Below are 19298 nucleotides of genomic sequence, written 5' to 3' on the forward strand. Positions count from 1 at the left end.
TGGATGGGTAAATTCCCAGCCATAAAGCTATGGTAAAACCAACACTGAACTGGTGAGAACAGGACTGAGATTTTTGCAGGAATTCTCTCTAAAAGGCCTGTGACAGAAACTGCTATAGACTTTCTAACTAATATAAACAAGATTTTATGACTTGTTAACTTAGGAAATTGCCTGTGGAAGGAATTGATTTTTACAAACATTGGTCTGTTGCTACGGCCCAGGAATGGTTCAGTAGCTCTGATGTGCTGAACACTGTGCTGGAAGGAGTCTTAACTACACCATATAAAACATGAAAAATGTCTGTAAAATATAATCCCTGTTTTAAACTGAAGTTCGTGTTGTTACCCAGTGAGCTCTTAGGAAACATTCACCCCACTGAATTGCTTTTTCTTCTAAAAGGAAGGCAGGCATTTGACTTCTCCCCGTTGGGATGTTTGGGAGTCCCTGGGGAGAAATATGTAGGTTCTAGAGGAGAGGGTCCCCCTACCCGCACCCATTGTCTTAGTTTTCTAGTGCTGGTTGGGCAAAAATGAGACCTTGGTGCCCTCTAACGTCGTTTTCTAGGAACTACACTGGCTCATAAATGTTACTGAGGTCAGCCAACATTTATGGAATCCACTGCATGCACAAACGTACCTTAGCATGATGGCCTCACAGTCCACCATTGTTCCCATCACACAAACACACAAAATGATAATTAAGTGATGCCATAGGTTCGTGTCAGCTACTGTTCTGGTGGTAATCATATTGCAGTATACAAATGTATCAAATGAACACATTGGAGACCTTAAAATTAACACAGTGCTATATGCCAGTTTTATTTTTAAAAAAAAAGCGTTACATGTTATCTCTTAGTCCTTACAACAACCTTGTGAAATGTTTATTATGCATGCTTTATGAATGAAGATACTAAGGCTCAGAGAAGTTATGCTTCCAAGAGCTTATACCATTAGTAATAATAATAATAATAATAATAAATAGCTAATGTGTATATATACTTAATGTGACAATGATTGTGAAAAGCACTTTCAGACAATATCGTGTTTAAATTTTTTCAGCAACTCTAATGTGCTCAGTAGTAGTATCATCTGCTCACCAGGAAACGGGCTTAGAGAGTCACACACTTTGTCACCCAGGTCTGTTCGACTCTTCAGTATAATATTCGAGGTTGCTTTTTAGTTTAGTTGTCTGCCCCCTGCCAGCCGGCTTTCTAGCTGCTTTATCTATGCTCTCTGTGGATTAGCTGGGTTACCTCTTATGGGCATTTCTTGGGGAGTCTTTGTTCTGATGTAACACAGTACAGTGTCCTTCAAATTGAAGCTCAGAGTCTTGTCCCTAATTCATAGATACGCTCTGGCATTTTGAGATCACAAGCTGATGTTTCTCAGGCAATCCAAGTATGTGTCTATGCATAGTGGGTATATTCATTTCCTAAGTCTGTCTTGTCAAACTGGGTGGCTTAAAACAACAGGAATTTGTCCTCTCACTGTTCTGGAGGCTAGAAGTCTGAAATCAAAGTGTCAACAGGGTTGGTTCCCTCTGGAGGGCTGTGAGGGAGAGTCTGTTCCATGCCTCTCTTAGTTTCTAGTAGTTGCCACCCGCCTTTGGTGTCTTTGGCTTGTAGGCGCGTCACTCCTATCTGCCTCCACCATCACAGGGCATTTTTCCCTGGGCATCTGTGTCCAATTTTCCTCTTCTTATAAGGACACTAGTCACTGGCTTAGGGCCATACTAGTCTAGTACGACCACCTCTTAACTTGATCACATCTGCACAGCCCTTATTTCCAAACCAGGTCACATTCACAGGTACTGGGGTTAGGACTTCAATATATCTTTTTTTAGGGACATAGTTCAACCCATTATAAGGGGAAATGGAGGGAAATTTGGGCCCCCTTGAAGTTAGGGGTGGGATATCTGCATGCTCAGGGTTCTGATGGCATTACTTAAATAGCTACCAGTGTTTTAATAGTACTTTGTGGTCTTGCAGTTGCTTTGCTATTGGGTCGTCCAACAGAAGTAGTGTTTTTGCCATGATACAGAAGGGGAAACAAGACTTAGGGAGCCTGAACAGCTTGCCCAGTGTCACATGCAGGGACCAGGTGAGCACCTGTGCCTCCTGACCACAGGTCACTCTGGCCTCTTCCTGCCCCTCACCAAGCTGGGCAGAATCATTACTGGGTATGGGTTTGTTGACTGGTTGATAACAGGGGAAACTGATTCTTTGATGCAGTTCTCTAAATGTAGAGCCGAGATGGAGATTTCTGTTCAAGTGATTTATTGGGGCTGCTCATGGCAGTGGAGTGAGGATAGAGCAGGGAAATTGAAGGGAGAGTAGGGTCCCACTGAAAACTAGCCTGACCCCATGGAGTTCTGGACCAAGTGTTACAGCCCAGAGTCAGCCCCTCCTTGAGGCAAGAGGGCTGGTCTATCAGTGCTATGGACTGAATTATGTCCCCCCTGCTAAATCCATATGTTGACACCCTAATCCAGAAGTAGTATTTGAGATGGGCAGCCTTTGGGAGGTGATTTGAGTTAGATGAAGTCATGAGGGTGGTGCTCTCATGATGGGATTAGCGGCCTTATGAGAAGAGGAAGAGGAAGATGTCTGTGCCCACCCTGTGAGGACACAGCAAAAAGGTGGCCATCTTCAAGCTGGGAAGAGGCCCTCACCAACAGCCGAATTTGCTGGCACCTTGATCTTGCATTTCCCAGCCCCCAGAACCGCGAGAAAAAAGTATCTGTCATTTAAGGCACCCAGTCTGTGGTGTTCTGTGATAGCAGCCTGAGCTGCCAAGTCCATCAGTCTTTGTTGCAGGCTGCTGGGATTAGGGGGTGGGAGGGTGGTGTTACCACCCAGGATGGGTGGCTTCTGTGTGGTTGAGGACAGTCACCCAGGTGGGGGAGCAGCTGGGAGCCTGTAACAGCCACAGTCATAGCAGCAGCGGGTGGGTGCCTTGGCCAGTGTGGAGGGGAGCAGCGCAGGGCCCAGGTCACCTGGCTGTCCCACTCATCTCCCAGGCATCCTTCTGGGTTCATGGCTGGGACTCTGGGTCCCTCCCCCTTGGTCTCAGGCAGACAGATTAGAGATGAGAGGGCCCTTCCCGGCCAGAAGTGGCCTGTGGTGTTCATTGAATCGTCTCACTTCACCCAGACTGTAGAGGCATTATCAGGACTTCCCACCTACCAGCCCAGGGCACTTTGCCATTTGCTCTGAATGTCACATGCCCTTTGGAGTTCCCAACATCTCCAGAGGCCACCAGGCTGCGGGTGCTTCTGAAAGATCTGAAGGTTTCTGAATCCCCCATAGCTACTGAAATCCAGGCCTTCTATGTGCTGTTAGGGATCTTGCAGGTGAAGCTCAGAATGGAAGTCTCATCAGTTCTCCTTTTAAAAACTCCTCAGTAGTTTCTCATTGCCCTCAGGAGAGACTAACTCTAGGTGATGGGCTCATTCTCTCTTGTATTGCATCTGCTTTTCTTTTCATCCATCTAGGCTGCCCTCTGCCATAGGTCATCTGCACATTCTGTTCCCTCAGCTGGGAATGTGTGCTTCACCCTCTTGTTCTTCTTCCAATCTTAACTCTTCCCTTTGCTGTAGGCCTCAGCTCATTTTCACCATCAGTGACACTTCCCCTCATCTCCTCAAGTAGTAGACACTCATAATATCCTGAACTTGAATTTTGGCTGGTTGTGGTTTTCTGTTTGGCTGATTACTGTCTGCATTTCCCACTAGGCTTTAAGCTCCATGAGGGCAGGACTGTGCTTGGCTCTCCAGTCTTTACCCAGTACCTCCGAGCATCAATAAATATTTGGGGGATCAATGTACATCTGTATGAGTGTGATACCACTAGAGGATCCCAATAGATTCCAGGGCTTCACAGATGGTCCCCAAATCAGCACCTTCTGAAATCAGGAGCTGGAGTTCAGCAGACAATCCAGTTCACACACTTATTCTCACAGGAAGACCACCCAGAAACTCTTCAGTCTAGTCAAGATCAGTGGTAATATTACTGAGACTGGGACCTACCCTTTGGACCCATGACCACACTTGTCCCCTGAATAATGTAGAAAAGACACAGAGCAATGGGACATGTAGAATTATAGGAAACCTTATAGACATCATGATGCCTGGTGGTATCACAGGAGCAGGCGATGCAGTGTCAGAAGCCTTGATGGACGTTGTGAAAATGTGCTTGTACATATAAGCACCCCCTTTCGATTCAGTATCTCCCTATTCACATAATAGCTGACATTCTATCATTTACATTCCTATCTACATTACAGTCATCTGCCACTCCTTAACCATGTCCATATTTGTATCCATAATAATATCTCACAAAAATTGGGACTGTTCGTAAAAAAAAGTAGAAGGAGGAGTTTCTTCTATGTTTCTCTTTGGGACTCCCATTCAGTGTTCTTACGATTACATGGTTCTGTACAGAATCTTCTCATACAGAAGCATCATCCAGAAAGACTTAGGTATTTCCAATATTTAAATACTCTCCAAGGTCTGACATCTACACATCAAAAGAAGAGCAGTAAAAAGAAAAATTCTTAGCAGTCTTTTGGGGAAATACGAGGATCATGTCCACCTCTACACTAGAGTCCAAAGAAGTTTTAAAGGAATCTCTGGAGAAGGGAAGCTGATCTTAAAGGCTCATAGAAGACTCTATTATTTTTTAAACAACTGTTTCAAGTTAGAGAAGTTTTGCCCTTGTGGGGACTCCAACAAGGAGGAAAGGGTGCAAGGAAACCTCTGAAGGACCTTTGCCTCGGTACTCCACTTGGATATCTTCCTTCCAAAACCAGTATGACAGAACAAGACCGGAAGAGCAGACCGCAGGCCTGGGTATGCACTGTACCCAGGGGCGAGGTGGGAGGTGGGGGTCGTTTGGCATGAGTAGGTGTTTACAGTGTGAGAAAGGTGGCATGTTATAGGCGGGAAGGTGAGATGAGCTCAGTATGCATAGGTGTTCATTCATTCATTCAGGAAGGGCCTGAGTACCAGGTTGGATCTGATGACAGATGACATCTAGTCCCTCCCTCAGGCTGCTCACTCTCCCATTCATTCATTCACTAAACAGTATTTATGGAGTTTCCATTGTTTGTTAAGCATGTTCTAGACCCTTGGGACCCAGCAGGACACAAGACAAGTCTTTGCCTGGATGAATGTCACAACCTGGGACCCTTGGGAAACTTTCTCATCTTTCTTCCTTTTATAAGCCACTGAGAATCTCCTTCTTGCCTGGTTAAAACTCCTTGAGTTTTTCTCAAGACTCTCTGTGTCCACAAATCCCCTTCATCAGTGTGGTTTCCTCTTTGAAACCTCTGAGTTTTGGGACTTTGGAACATAGAGCCAAAATAAGTTGAAGGCTCCTTCTGCTTTTTGCCCTTCCGCATACTTCCCCAGAGCTGCCTTAAAGGTAAAGAGAAGAGGGGAGAAAAGGGAAACGTAATGAAGAAAAAATCCGGATGGATTAATATCTCAAAATACTACCCAGCCATGCTTCAACTGAAGGGATATAAAATGGTAATAAACTAGGGCCCGCTAGGGGGCAGTCTCTGCCTTCAAAGCCATTACTCCCCAGAAGGTCCCTTCTAAGAGGTGCTCAGATTTTATAGAACCAAGTGAAACCACAGCCTCATCAGTGTCTACAGTGGAAAGTGTTGCAGAGAACAGTTAAGTGCCCCTCCGTTAAACAGCTGGGTCACTGGGGCCCAAAGACAGGAAGGAACTTCTCAAGACCACACATCATGGAACAGGATAGGATCCAGTTCTTGTGGATTATTCCCCTTATACATTACTGGTTGTTATTTTCCCCCCAATATTTCATTATGAAAAACGTCCAGGATACAGGAAAGTTTAAAGAACTTTACAGTGAATACCCATTTATCTACCACAAAGATCCTGCCATTAGCATTTTACTATGCTTGCTTAATCACATACCCATCCATATTGCTCTCCATCCATCTAATTTGTTTTATTTGTCACGCAGTTCATCAGTTCAGTTCTCCCTAAACACTTAAGCATGCACATCACCAACTAGAATCCAAAACTTATTTACAGTTTTTTTTAATGTTTGAGGTAGTTTACAGTGAAGTACATCTTAAGCATGCAATGGCTGAGTTACGACAAATGCATACTATTGTGTAACCCTACCCTCTCTCAAATTAATCTAATTTTTTGATGTCACAGCTGCCATTGAGGATCCAGTGAAAGCTGTGAACACTATCCTCAGAGAAATGCCCTGTGTATGCAGACATGTATGACCCACACACTCCATATCCACCCATGAACTCCTGGGACAGATCTCCTAGTTTATGTCATACTTAACAGTGGTTGGATTTTTTTTTTTTTTCAGAAAATGTATTGCAGTAAAATAGGTTTTTGAAGGCATGCTTCATTGTGTATTTATTGGAGAGCAAATCCCCTTAAAACAAATTCAATGAGACACCCATGTCATTTTGCTTTTCTTCAGTGTTTCTGAGGTGAAGGAATTAGATCATATCTCCATCTACACAAGTCTAACCATCTTTCTCAGTGCCTTACACACAGTGGTGTGCACACCCATGAGGCCAGGGCCAGTTTCCCCTGCCCACCCTTCCTGTGAAGTCTTTTGGCTTGTAAGGGAGTAGGTGGGTGTCCTGGACACTGACAGAGATGGGGTTGACAAGGGGACATGTAGGGAGCTGAAGTCTTTCTACTCAGTGTTCCTTCTCCTCTTCCCTGAAGGTGTAAATCTCATGAGAATTATGAAGTCCAGACCACTGCCGAGGCCCCCAGATCTTGGGGTGTGCTGGGTGCCCCACTGTTCCTAAATGCATGCTGACTTGCATTGCAGGGGGGCACTGACAGGCCCCGCAGGGCTGGACTAGTAGCATCTTTGGGGGAAGTGGGCTGTCAATATCTCTTAAAATATGCATGTGTATGCACATTTTGATTCTCAAATTTTCCTTTTCGGAATTTCTCCTGTCACAAAAAAACCACAAAAAACAAAAAACACCAGCATGCAAGGAAATAAAGCCCAGAAGAAGCATGATTATTGATATTTTGTTTGCAGTGGCAAAGAATTTTGGAATCAGCCCAATGGGGATATATTTGTTTTATGGGATATTATTGCAGTTGTTGAAAAAAATGAATTAAAATGGGCATATGGGGCTTCTGTGGACTGGTCATGTTGATTTTTGATGTGGGAACTGGTATTCAGGTGTATTTACTTCGGGAGAATTCATTGAGCTATACAATTGTGATTTATATGCTTTTCTACATGTATATTATACTTTTATTAAAGAGTTTAAATAACAAAAATTCTAAATAATTAAAGACAAAAGACACTAATAGGTTGGTGCTTCACCTGTTGACTGGGAACAGGGGTTGGCAAACTACAGCCCATGGGCCAAACCTGGCCCACTGCCTATTTTTTTATTTTATTTTAATTAAGGTATCATTGATATGAAGGGTTCACATGAGCACCATTGTGGTTACTATATTCCCCCCTATTATCAAGTACCCCCCACACTCCATTGCAGTCATTGTCCATCAGTGTAGTAAGATGCTATAGAGTCACTACTTGTCTTCTCCATGCTGTACTGTCTTCCCTGTGCCCCCCCTACATTGTGTGTGCTAATCATAACGCCCCTTAATCCCCTTCTCCCTCCCTCCCCACCCAACCTCCCCACCCCTCCCCTTTGGTACCCATTAGTCCCTTCTTGGAGTCTGTGAGTCTGCTGCTGTTTTGTTCCTTCAGTTTTACTTTGTTATACTCCACAATTGAGTGAAATCATTTGGTACTTGTCTTTCTCCGCTGGACTTACTTGACTGAGCATAATACCCTCTAGCTCCATCCATGTTGTTGCAAATGGTAGGATTTGTTTACTTCTCATGGCTATATGATATTTCATTGTGTATATGTACCACATCTTCTTTATCCATTCATCTACTGATGGACACTTAGGTTGCTTCTATATCTTTGGCCCACTGCCTGTTTTGTAAATAAAGTTTTATTAGAACACAGCTATACCATTCATTTATGTCAGAGCCTGCATGGTTTGAAAAACTTAATGTATTTACTCCCTGGCCCCCGCCAAAAACATTTGCCAACTCCTTGATCTAGAAGAACATCTTTGATGTATTATTAAGTGAGAGGATTAGGTTGCATGAAAATATATCTAGTATGATCTCATTCTGAAGAAATAAGCAGCCACGATAGACACCTCCTATGTGTGAGGTTATGTCTGTATATTTTTATAAGGGTAGGAAGAAACGTGTGGAAGGGTCCAAAACCAGGCCGTAAACACTGGGATCGCAGAAGGGTTGGAGAGAGACTGGGGAGGAGGTTGGTATTACCTCTTTATAGGTCTTAGGAATTGTTTCTGTGGTGGCAGTAAACACATACACCACTTCTGTAATTTTTGAAAAATAGAATAAAAACAGAAAAGTCTCTAAGTAGGAAGAACTAGTTCAAACGAAGTTCTTTACTGACAATAGTAGGGAAAATTAAGTGGCTGATGCCAGTGATGGTATCTGTGGCTTTAAGGACTGCTGGGTGGCTCTCAGCTCAGCAGAGCTGAGCCCTGGCCCTGCCTGGGTTTTTTCTGGCCTTCATGTTGTTTGCCATTTGATACCTTCTTACAGCCCTTCCTGATGTCCTGGGAAATGTCCTTTCTGCTCTACTTCCTGCCTGGCAGCCCACCCTACCAATCTCCCCCACAGTCTCATGTCTAACTCCTTTGACTTAAAAAACTTGAAATATTCCAATGCCTTCCAATTCTGGTTCCTATTGTGTGGCCTCCCCGGCCTCAGAGTTTCATTTGGGGGTGTTCACGCTTGAGAAATTATAAACACTGGTTGCTCTAAGTGATCTGTGGACCAGCAGCATGAGCGTCACCTGGGAGCTGGTTAGAAATGCTGAATCTCGGGTTCCACCTGGACCTGCGGAAACAGAATCTGCATTTCATCCAAGTCCCCAGGTAATTCTGAAGCGCTTTAAAAATTTTAAATATAAGGCTTGGGGCAGGCGGTCACATTGAAACAGGAGATGAGTCTTGTCCACTAGATGGCAGGCTGCACCTGTGCTCTGCTCCTGCAGGGAGCCACAGGTGCCATCCAGCCCCACCTTGCCCAGGGCATTTCAGAGGTGAAGCTTTGGTGTCAGTATCTGAGGCCAGAGTTCCCTTTCTTTGACAGCCTGAATCTACTTGCATACTGGAATAGTCCTCATGCAGCACCAGCCCCTGGTTTGAGCCATCCATGTAAAATGACCGAGAGCTGTCTTCCTGACTTAGCCCTTGTCTCCTTCCGCCCTGGGGGCGAAAGCATACTTTGCTTTCCAGCCACTAGGCACTGACTTGCTGCACATCTGTTCCAGTTACAGGCCTGTAGTCTCTGGTCACAAGGCTTGAGCAAGGGCTTTGGAATCAGGCCTGGGTTTGAATCCTCCCTTCTCTACTTTGGCAATAAATAGTTGTTGGGTGCCTCCTGTGTGCTAGGCACTGCTCATTGCTGTGAACAAAACAGACAAGCACCTCCTCTCGGGGCCCTTGCGTTCTTTCTCATGATGGGAGATGAACTGTAAGCGGACAAAATGCTTTCCGATAGCAATAAAGGCCATGAAGAAAGTAAAATAAAGCTGAGTGATGTGATCCAGGGTGGCCTGTGGGTCGTCATAAGAGATGATGGCTTTTGGTTGAGACCTAAAGGATGAGCAGGAGGGAGCCAGCTCCTGAAATCGAGGGGGAGAGCCTGCCAGGCAGCGGGAACAGCACAGGCCCTGAGGGAGGAGTGAGGGGGCTTGTGCACTGCAGGTACCACACCTGGGTGGCTCCTGGGGATGGGGGAGGAGCCTCGTGATGGGGGCAGGGTGATGAGGCTGTAGGGGGTAGGGCCAGGGAGGCCTTGTGAGACGGAGAGGTTTGGGCGGGTTTATTTCTAAGCGTTGGGGGAGTTGGATCTCCGGAGTATTTGTGGAGCATCATGCAAGGTCACCGTGTTTAGTCCCCACAACTACCCTATGACTGCTGTCTTTTATTTTCCTCATTTTACAAAGGAGGAAACCAAACTTTAAAGAATCTGAGCACCTGCCTCTGGTCACCCAGTCAGCACATGGGGAAGCAGGATTTGCACCCAGGGCCCATCAGCTGAAGGCCAGCACATCAGGTCATATGTGGACAGATATGGTGTAGGGTTATGAAAATAGAGGAACAGAGACTCGCGCAGCATACCAGGTGGGAGGTTCAATACTGGTGATTCTCTCAGGGCACAAATCTGGACCAATTTAGCATCAAGGGCTTGGGAAAGAACTGCTTATCTTTCGCTTGTTGCCTCAGAACTATGGGGCCGGAATCTTTCTCACATTTCAATGAGGGAAGGGCATGGGCTGGAGACATCCGAGGGGCTCCCTGGAGGTGGCATATGGGTACAGGATGAAAGGGTGAGGGAAGAGAGGAGGGTGATGGCTGACACTGGGTGTTCAGATGATCCAGGAGCTGAGCCGGACACTGTGGGCCTGAAAAGGCCGAGTGACACTCTAACAAGGGCTTGCGTGGCCTCTCTGGCTGGGCTCCTCACTGCTCCAGCTGATGAAAAGGACAAAAGCCACAGTCCTTCCGATAAAAAGTGCCAGGCCCCAGGCTAAGCACTTTCCCCCTTATCTCATGTAACCCTATCACTGATATTATGTCCATTTTACAGATGAACAAACTGAGGCACACAGAGGGAGATTCAATAACTTGCTCAAGCCACAGGCTAGGAACAGGTGGAGCTGGGGCTCTAACCCGAGTATTGGTTCCACGGTGTCAGGCTCCGCCCAGACACCTTCGCTCATGCGTTGCTGGTGGTGAGGGTGGGAGCACTGGCAGCGGCAACTTTTCCTCAAAAACGTCCTGTAGGCCGCTTGTGCTATGACCTCTCCAAGCACCTCCTTACTGAACCCTCACAGCGTCGTTGCTAGTGCAGCTTTTCCCATTCTATGAAAGAGGAACCGGGGGTGCAGGGCTGGCTGCCTTGTGCTGATGGGGTGCTGTTTCCCCAGTTTCTCTCCTTGGGGGGGGCATGGGAGTCAGTGTCTGCTGGACTGTGAGTCTGAAGATGGTATACATCTTCAAGTTGGCCTTTCTGCAGAAAGACCTGCCCAAGACGGTGGCTGATTCCTAGGCTTGTGAGAGGTGGGTGGATGGTGAAGGCCTTCTTTCAAACCTGCTTATGATGAAAAGCAGTGCTCTCTGCCCTGCCCCAGTTGGGCTCCTGAGAGGTGTGCATCACAGCGACCTAGACGGGGTCCCACCCCTAGAGTTTCTGCATCGGTAGGTCTGGGGTACTCCTGAGAATTTCAATTTTGAACAAGTTCCCAGGAGCTGCTGATGTCTCATTATTCGAGGACTGTACTCTAAGAACCACCATTTTTAAAACTCTCTTCTGGTATTTGATATTTTAATGAGATGCTGTGTCACTGTTGGATTCCACTACTTCATGGCTCTGCTTTCCTGAACAGGATCTAGCTCTCTGATACTGTTTCTCTGGTTTCCCACTCCCCCCACACCTGCAGTGCAGGAGTACTGCCATTTTTAGTTGACACATTCAGCAAAAAGGTATGCTGAGCACCTTGTAGGTGTCAGACACCTATCTCCCCACTGGGATTTGTGAGAGAACAAGACAAAGTCGTTCCCTTTTAAAGCCCATAGTCTAATGCGGGGCCCCACAAGCTTTTCTGCTAAAATAGACTTCAGAGCCATGTGGTTGCTGTCACAACTGCTCAACTCTGCCGTTGTGGCAGCATGTAACTGAGTGGGTGTGGCTGTGTTCCAATAAAACTTTATTTACAAGAACAGATGACAGGCTGGATTTGACCTGCAGGCTATAGTTAGAGGCTGTTGTAGTGTATGAGACAGACAGTAAAGTAGGTAAATAAGTAAGTAAAAATACAGTTTGTCAGATAGTAAGTTCTAAAGAGAAAAATAAAGTGGAGGAGGAGGACGGAGGGAGGAGACAGGGCTTGCAAATTTATATATGGTGGCAGGTAGAGTCACTGAGATAGGGACATTTGAGGGAAACTTTTTTTTTTTGGTATCATGAATCTATAATTACATGAGGAACATTATGTTTACTAGACTCCAACCATCACCAAGTTCCCCCCACATACCCCATTACAGTCACTGTCCATCAGCGTAGTAAGATGTTGTAGAATCACTGCTTGTCTTCTCTGTGTTGCACAGCCCTCCCTGTACCCCCCCCACATTATACATGCTAATCATAATGCCCCCTTTCTTCCCCCCACCCCCCTTATTCCTCTCATCCCACCCATCCTCCCCAGTCCCTTTCCCTTTAGTAACTGTTAGTCCATTCTTGGGTTCTGTGAGTCTTCTGCTGTTTTGCTCCTTCAGTTTTTTCCTTGTTCTTATACTCCACAGATGAGTGAAATCATTTGATACTTGTTTTTCTCTGCCTGGCTTATTTCACTGAGCATAATACCCTCTAGCTCCATCCATGTTGTTGAAAATGGTAGGATTTGTTTACTTCTTATGGCTGAATGATATTCCATTGTGTATATGTACCACATCTTCTTTATCCATTCATTTACTGATGGACACTTAGGTTGCTTCCATTTCTTGGCTAATGTAAATAGTGCTGTGATAAACATAGGGGTGCATCTGTCTTTTTCAAACTGGGCTGCTGCAGTCTTAGGGTAAATTCCTAGAAGTGGAATTCCTGGGTCAAATAGTATTTCTGTTTTGAGTTTTTTGAGGAACCTCCGTACTGCTTTCCACAATGGTTGAACTAATTTACATTCCCACCAGCAGTGTAGGAGGGTTCCCCTTTCTCCACCTCCTCACCAACATTTGTTGTTTGTCTTTTGGATGGTGGCGATCCTTACTGGTGTGAGGTGATATCTCATTGTGGTTTTAATTTGCATTTCTCTGATGACTAGTGATGTGGAGCATCTTTTTATGTATCTGTTGGCCATCTGAAATTCTTCTTTGGAGAACTGTCTGCTCAGCTCCTCCTATCATTTTTTAATTGGATTATTTTATTTTTGTTTGTTGAGGTGCATGAGCTCTTTATATATTTTGGATGTCAACCCTTTATGGATCTGTCATTTATGAATATATTCTCCCATACTGTAGGATGCCTTTTTGTTCTATTGGTGGTGTCCTTTGCTGTACAGAAGCTTTTCAGCTTGATGTAGTCCCACTTGTTCATTTTTGCTTTTGTTTCCCTTGCCTGGGGAGATATGTTCATGAAGAAGTCACTCATATTTATGTCCAAGAGATTTTTGCCTATGTTTTTGTCTAAGAGTTTTATGGTTTCATGACTTACATTCAGGTCTTTGATCCATTTTGAATTTACTTTTGTGTATGGTGTTAGACAATGACCTAGTTTCATTCTCTTACATGTAGCTGTCCAGTTTTGCCAGCACCATCTGTTGAAGAGGCTGTCATTTCCCCATTGTATGTCCACAGCTCCTTTATCATATATTAATTGACCATGTATGTTTGGGTTAATGTTTGGAGACTGTATTCTGTTCCACTGGTCTGTGGCTCTGTTCTTGTGCCAGTACCAAATTGTCTTGATTACTGTGGCTTTGTAGTAGAGCTTGAAGTTGGATAGCGAGATTCCCCCTACTTTATTCTTCCTTCTCAGGATTGCTTTGGCTATTCAGGATCTTTGGTGGTTCCATATGAATTTTAAAACTATTTGTTCTAGTTCTTTGAAGAATGCTGTTGATATTTTGATAGGCATTGCATTGAATCTGTAGATTGCTTTAGGCAGGATGGCTATTTTGACAATATTAATTATTCCTAACCAAGAGTATGGGATGAGTTTCCATTTGTTAGTGTCCTCTTTAATTTCTCTTAAGAGTGTCTTGTAGTTTTCCTTGGTTGGGTTTATTCCTAGGTATTTTATTCTTTTTGATGCTATTGTGAATGGAATTGTTTTCCTGATTTCTCTTTCTGCTAGTTCATTGTTAGTGTATAGGAAAGCCACAGATTTCTGTGTATTAATTTTGTATCCTGCAAGTTTGCTGAATTCAGATATTAGTTCTAGTAGTTTTGGAGTGGAGTCTTTAGGGTTTTTTATATATAATATCATGTCATCTGCAAATAGTGACAGTTTAACTTCTTCTTTACCAATCTGGATGCCTTGTATTTCTTTGTTTTGTCTAAATGCCATGGCCAGGACCTCCAATACTATGTTGAATAACAGTAGGGAGAGTGTGCATCCCTGTCTTGTTCCCAATCTTAGAGGAAAAGCTTTCAGCTTCTTGCTGTTAAGTATGACGTTGGCTGTGGGTTTGTCATATTTGGCCTTTATTATGTTGAGGTACTTGTCATCTATACCCCATTTTGTTGAGCGTTTTTATCATGAATGGATGTTGAATTTTGTTGAATGCTTTTTCAGCATCTATGGAGTGATCATGTGGTTTTTGTCCTTCTTTTTGTTTATGTGGTAGATGATGTTGATGGATTTTTGAATGTCGTACCATCCTTGCATCCCTGGGATGAATCCCACTTGATCATGGTGTATGATCTTCTTGATGTATTTTTGAATTTGGTTTGCTAATACTTTGTTGAGTATGTTTTCATCTATGTTCATCAGGAATATTGGTCTGTAATTTTCTTTTTTGGTGGGGTCTTTGCCTGGTTTTGGTATTAGAATGATGCTGGCTTCATAGAATGAGTTTGGGAGTATTCCCTCCTCTTCTATTTTTTGGAAAACTTTAAGGAGAATGGGTATTATATCTTCTCTATTTGTCTGATAAAATTCAGCAGTGAATCCATCTGGACCAGGCGTTTTGTTCTTGGGTAGTTTTTTGATTACCAGTTCAGTTTCTTTGCTGGTAATTGGCCTGTTTAGATTTTCTGTTTCTTCCTTGGTCAGTCTTGGAAGGTTGTATTTTTCTAGGAAGTTGTCTATTTCTTCTAGGTTTTCCAGCTTGTTAGCATATAGATTTTCATAGTATTCTCTAATAATTTTTTGTATTTCTGTGGGATCCATCATGATTTTTCCTTTCTCATTTCTGATTCTGTTGATGTGTGTAGATTCTCTTTTTCTCTTAATAAGTCTGGCTAGGGGCTTATCTATTTTATTTATTTTCTCAGCTCTTGGTTTCATTGATTTTTTTCTATTGTTTTATTCTTCTCAATTTTGTTTATTTCTTCTCTGATCTTTATTATGTCCCTCCTTCTGCTGACTTTGGGCCTCATTTGTTGTTTTTCCAGTTTCAGTAATTGTGACTTTAGACTATTCATTTGGGATTGTTCTTCCTTCTTTAAATAGACCTGGATTGCTATATACTTTCCTCTTAGAACTGCCTTCGCTGCATTCCACAGAAGTTGGGGCTTTGTGCTGTTGTTGTCATTAGTCTCCATATATTGCTTGATCTCTGTTTTAATTTGGTCATTGATCCATTGATTATTTAGGAGCATGTTGTTAAGCCTCCATGTGTTTGTGAGCCTTTTTGTTTTCTTTGTAGAATTTATTTCTAGTTTTATGCCTTTGTAGTCTGAGAAGTTGGTTGGTAGAATTTTAATCTTTTTGAATTTGCTGAGGCTCTTTTTGTGGCCTAGTATGTGGTCTATTCTGGAAAATATTCCATGTGCACTTGAGAAGAATGTGTATCCTGCTGCTTTTGGGTGTAGAGTTCTGTAGATTTCTTTTAAGTCCATCTGGTCTAGTGTGTTGTTCAGTGCCTCTGTGTCCTTAGTTATTTTCTGTCTGGTGGATCTTTCCTTTGGAGTGAGTGTTGTGTTGAAGTCTCCTAGAATGAGTGCATTGCATTCTATTTCCTCCCTTAATTCTGTTAGTATTTGTTTCAGTTATGTTGGTGCTTCTGTATTGGGTGCATGTATATTTATAATGGCTATATCCTCTTGTTCAACTGACCCCTTTATCATTATGTAATGTTCTTCTTTATCTCTTGTTACTTTCTTTGTTTTGAAGTCTGTTTTGTCTGATACTAGTACTGGAACACCTGCTTTTTTTCTCCCTATTGTTTGCATGAAATATCTTTTTCCATCCCTTGACTTTTAGTCTGTGTATGTCTTTGGGTTTGAGGTGTATCTCTTGTAAGCAGCATATAGATGGGTCTTGCTTTTTTATGCATTCTATTACTCTGTGTCTTTTGATTGGTGCATTCAGTCCATTTACATTTAGGGTGATTATTGAAAGATATGTACTTATTGCCATTGCAGGCTTTAGATTCATGGTTACCAAAGGTTCAAGGATAGCTTCTTTACTATCTAACCATCTAACTTAACTTGCTTATTGAGCTATTATAAACACAGTCTTATGATTCTTTATTTCTCTCCCTTCTTATTCCTCCTCCTTCATTCTTTATATATTAGGTGTTTTATTCTGTACTCTTTTGTGTTTCCTTTGACTGCTTTTGTGAGTAGTTGATTTTATTTTTTGCCTTTAGTTAGTATTTGGTTGGTCTGCTTTCTTTGTTGTGATTTTATTTACTCTGTTGACATCTATTTAGCCTTAGGAGTGCTTCCATCTAGAGCAGTCCCTTTAAAATATCCTGTAGAGGTGGTTTGTGGGAGGCAAATTCCCTTTACTTTTGCTTGTCTGGGAATTGTTTAATCCCTCCTTCATATTTGAATGATAATCGTGCTGGATACAGTATTCTGGGTTCAAGGCCCTTCTGTTTCATTGCATTAAATATATCATGCCATTCCCTTCTGGCCTGTAAGGTTTCTATTGAGAAGTCTGATGATAGCCTGATGGATTTTCCTTTGTAGGTGACCTTTTTTCTCTTTCTGGCTCCCTTTAATACTCTGTCCTTGTCTTTGATCTTTGCCATTTTTATTATATGTCTTGGTGTTGTCCTCCTTGAGTCCCTTGTGTTGGGAGACTGTGGGCTTCCATGGTCTGAGAGACTATTTCCGGGGGGGAAGTTTTCAGCAATTATTTCTTTAAATACACTTTCTATCCCCTTTTCTCTCTCTTCTTCTTCTGGCATTCCTATAATGCAAATATTGTTCTATTTGGATTGGTCACACAGTTCACTTAATATTCTTTCATTCCTGGAGATCCTTTCATCTCTCTCTCTGCCTCAGCTTCTCTGTGTTCCTGTTCTCTGATTTCTGTTCCATTAACAGCCTCTTGCACCTCATCAAGTCTGCTCTTAAGTCCTTCCAGAGATTGTTTTATTTCTGTATTCTCCCTCCCAACTTTATCCGGTAGCTCTTGCATATTTCTCTGCAGGTCCATCAACATGGTTATGACCTTTATTTTGAATTCTTTTTCAGGAAGATTGGTTAAATCTATCTTCCCAGGCCCTCTCTCAGGGGTTGTCTGGGTAATTCTGGACTGGACCAAAATCTTCTGCCTTTTCATGGCGATAGAGGTAGCTGTAGGCAGGTAGTGTGTGTGTCAGCTGGGAGAACAAAGTCCTTTCCTGCTTGTTGGTCACCTTGCCCTTTTCTGATGCCTATGTCGGTTACCCACACACCTGCAGCAGCCTCCAGATTAATCCCCTGAGCTTCCGTGGGCAGAGTCACCATCAGGGTAGCCCAGAGCCCTGTGGGGAGGAGCAGGGATGCCGGGTGTGCTCTCCTGCAAGATTGGCGCCCCTTCACGCCTTGCCCTGGTTTCCTCTGCCTGTGCCAGGCAGCTGCATGCTGACGGTGGCCTCTGGGTCTGGCCTGGGCGGCTGCGTGCAGGAAGGAAATTCTGGGCAGTTGCTGTGGGTGCGGCTGCTCTCTGGCTGCTCCGCCTATGCAGTCAGGTGCGGCCGCTCCCCGGCTGCTCAGCCACTGTATTGGGGCTGCGCTGGCCAGGGGAACGACTGACAGGCTGCCTATTGCTGTAAGGGGCTTCAGGAGTGCGTTTTCACCCAGGGGCTGGGGTGCCCGAAGTTCCCCGGGATTCCCAGCCTGCTGTGCTGAGTGTGCCGGGACGCTTCCATCCAGCTGTGAGGCCCCTGTCCCTTTAAGACTTTCAAATAGCACTCGCTTTTCTTTTGACCCAGGGGAGCTGGCTGTGGGGACCCACTTTCCGATTTTACTTTTCCGTTTCTCTAATATCCAGCACACCATGCAATGTGTGTCTGTGCTCCCTGTGCGGATTACTAGAGCTGGTTATTTAGCAGTCCTGGGCTTCCACTCCCTCCCCTCTCTGACTCCTTCCCTCCTGCAGGGGAGCTGGGGTGGGGGTGGGGGACGCTTGGGTCCCGCCGGGTCGCGGCTTGTATCTTACCCCCTTCTTGAGGTATGAGTTCTCGCAGGTGTAGTTGTAGCCTGGCTGTTATACTGTACCCACTGGTCTCTCTTTTAGGAATAGTTGTATTTGTTGTATTTTCAAAAATATATATGGTTTTGGGAGGAGATTTCCACTGCTCTACTCATGCTGCCATCTTGACTCCTCCTCCTTATTGCCTGAGGGAGACTTTTGAAGGAGATCAAGGAGAGAACCATGCATCTCTCTGGTAGAAGAGCATTCCAGGCAGAGGAACAGCCAGTGCAAACGCCCTGTGGTATGAGCATGCTCAGCATTCTTGAGGAAACAGCAAGAAGGCTCATTTGTCTGGGTGGAGTGAGCCAAAGGGAGGGGAGCAGGAGAGGTCAGAGGGAGATGGAGGCAGCTGCTGAAGTCTTTGTGATCCATTGTAAGGAATCAGAGCCACAGTGATGGATTCCCAGTGCACTGAGAGCTACTAGAGCCACAATGATTGAGCCACTGGGAATCTTTTTGTTGTGGCTCTAGCAGCTCTTAGTGCACTGGGAATCCATCACTGAGACTAATAGTTATAATAGTTTCTTTAAGCTGTATAATTACAACTCCTTTTCTTGTTTCCTCACCTATAGGCAGTATCTCTTGACTTTCTATTTTGTAAGAGGTACCAGGGTTGTACTAAGTCAGCACTTTCACATGCATTAAACCACTTAATCTCTATGAGATAGATACTAATATTGCCCCCATTGTATGGAGGGGGAAATTAAAGCTCAGAAAGGTTAAGTGCCTGGGCTCTTAACAGCTAAGTCCTAGAGCTATGATTTGAACTTAATATAGAGCTTAATATAGAGCTCTTAGCCCCCACATTACACAAAGAGACAATGCTGTAATCCTTCAGGGATACTGGGGGCACCTGTATCCTGGAACCTGGCTTTTGAACAAGGAAATGGAAAACCTTTTTTCCAAGGAGGGTGTATGTGTGTATCAGTGAAACAAAACAGGAACTATTATGTGAGAGGGGATAGGTTCTTCTCTGTGGCAACTCTGACCACGCTGCTGACAGCTCATTCATGTGATGCTGGCGCAGCTCAACATTATCGTACAAGACTTGCATGCAATTAGCT

General features: G+C 44.1%; 1 protein-coding gene across 2 annotated transcripts in view; it reads left to right on the forward strand.

The window, feature by feature from the left end:
- Positions 1-19298, forward strand: part of PRKCB (protein kinase C beta) — a 308913-nt gene that overhangs the window by 154825 nt on the left and 134790 nt on the right. The gene's annotated exons all lie outside the window — the stretch shown is intronic.

Source organism: Manis pentadactyla, chromosome 10 (assembly GCF_030020395.1).
Source record: "Manis pentadactyla isolate mManPen7 chromosome 10, mManPen7.hap1, whole genome shotgun sequence".
NCBI lineage: Eukaryota > Metazoa > Chordata > Mammalia > Pholidota > Manidae > Manis > Manis pentadactyla.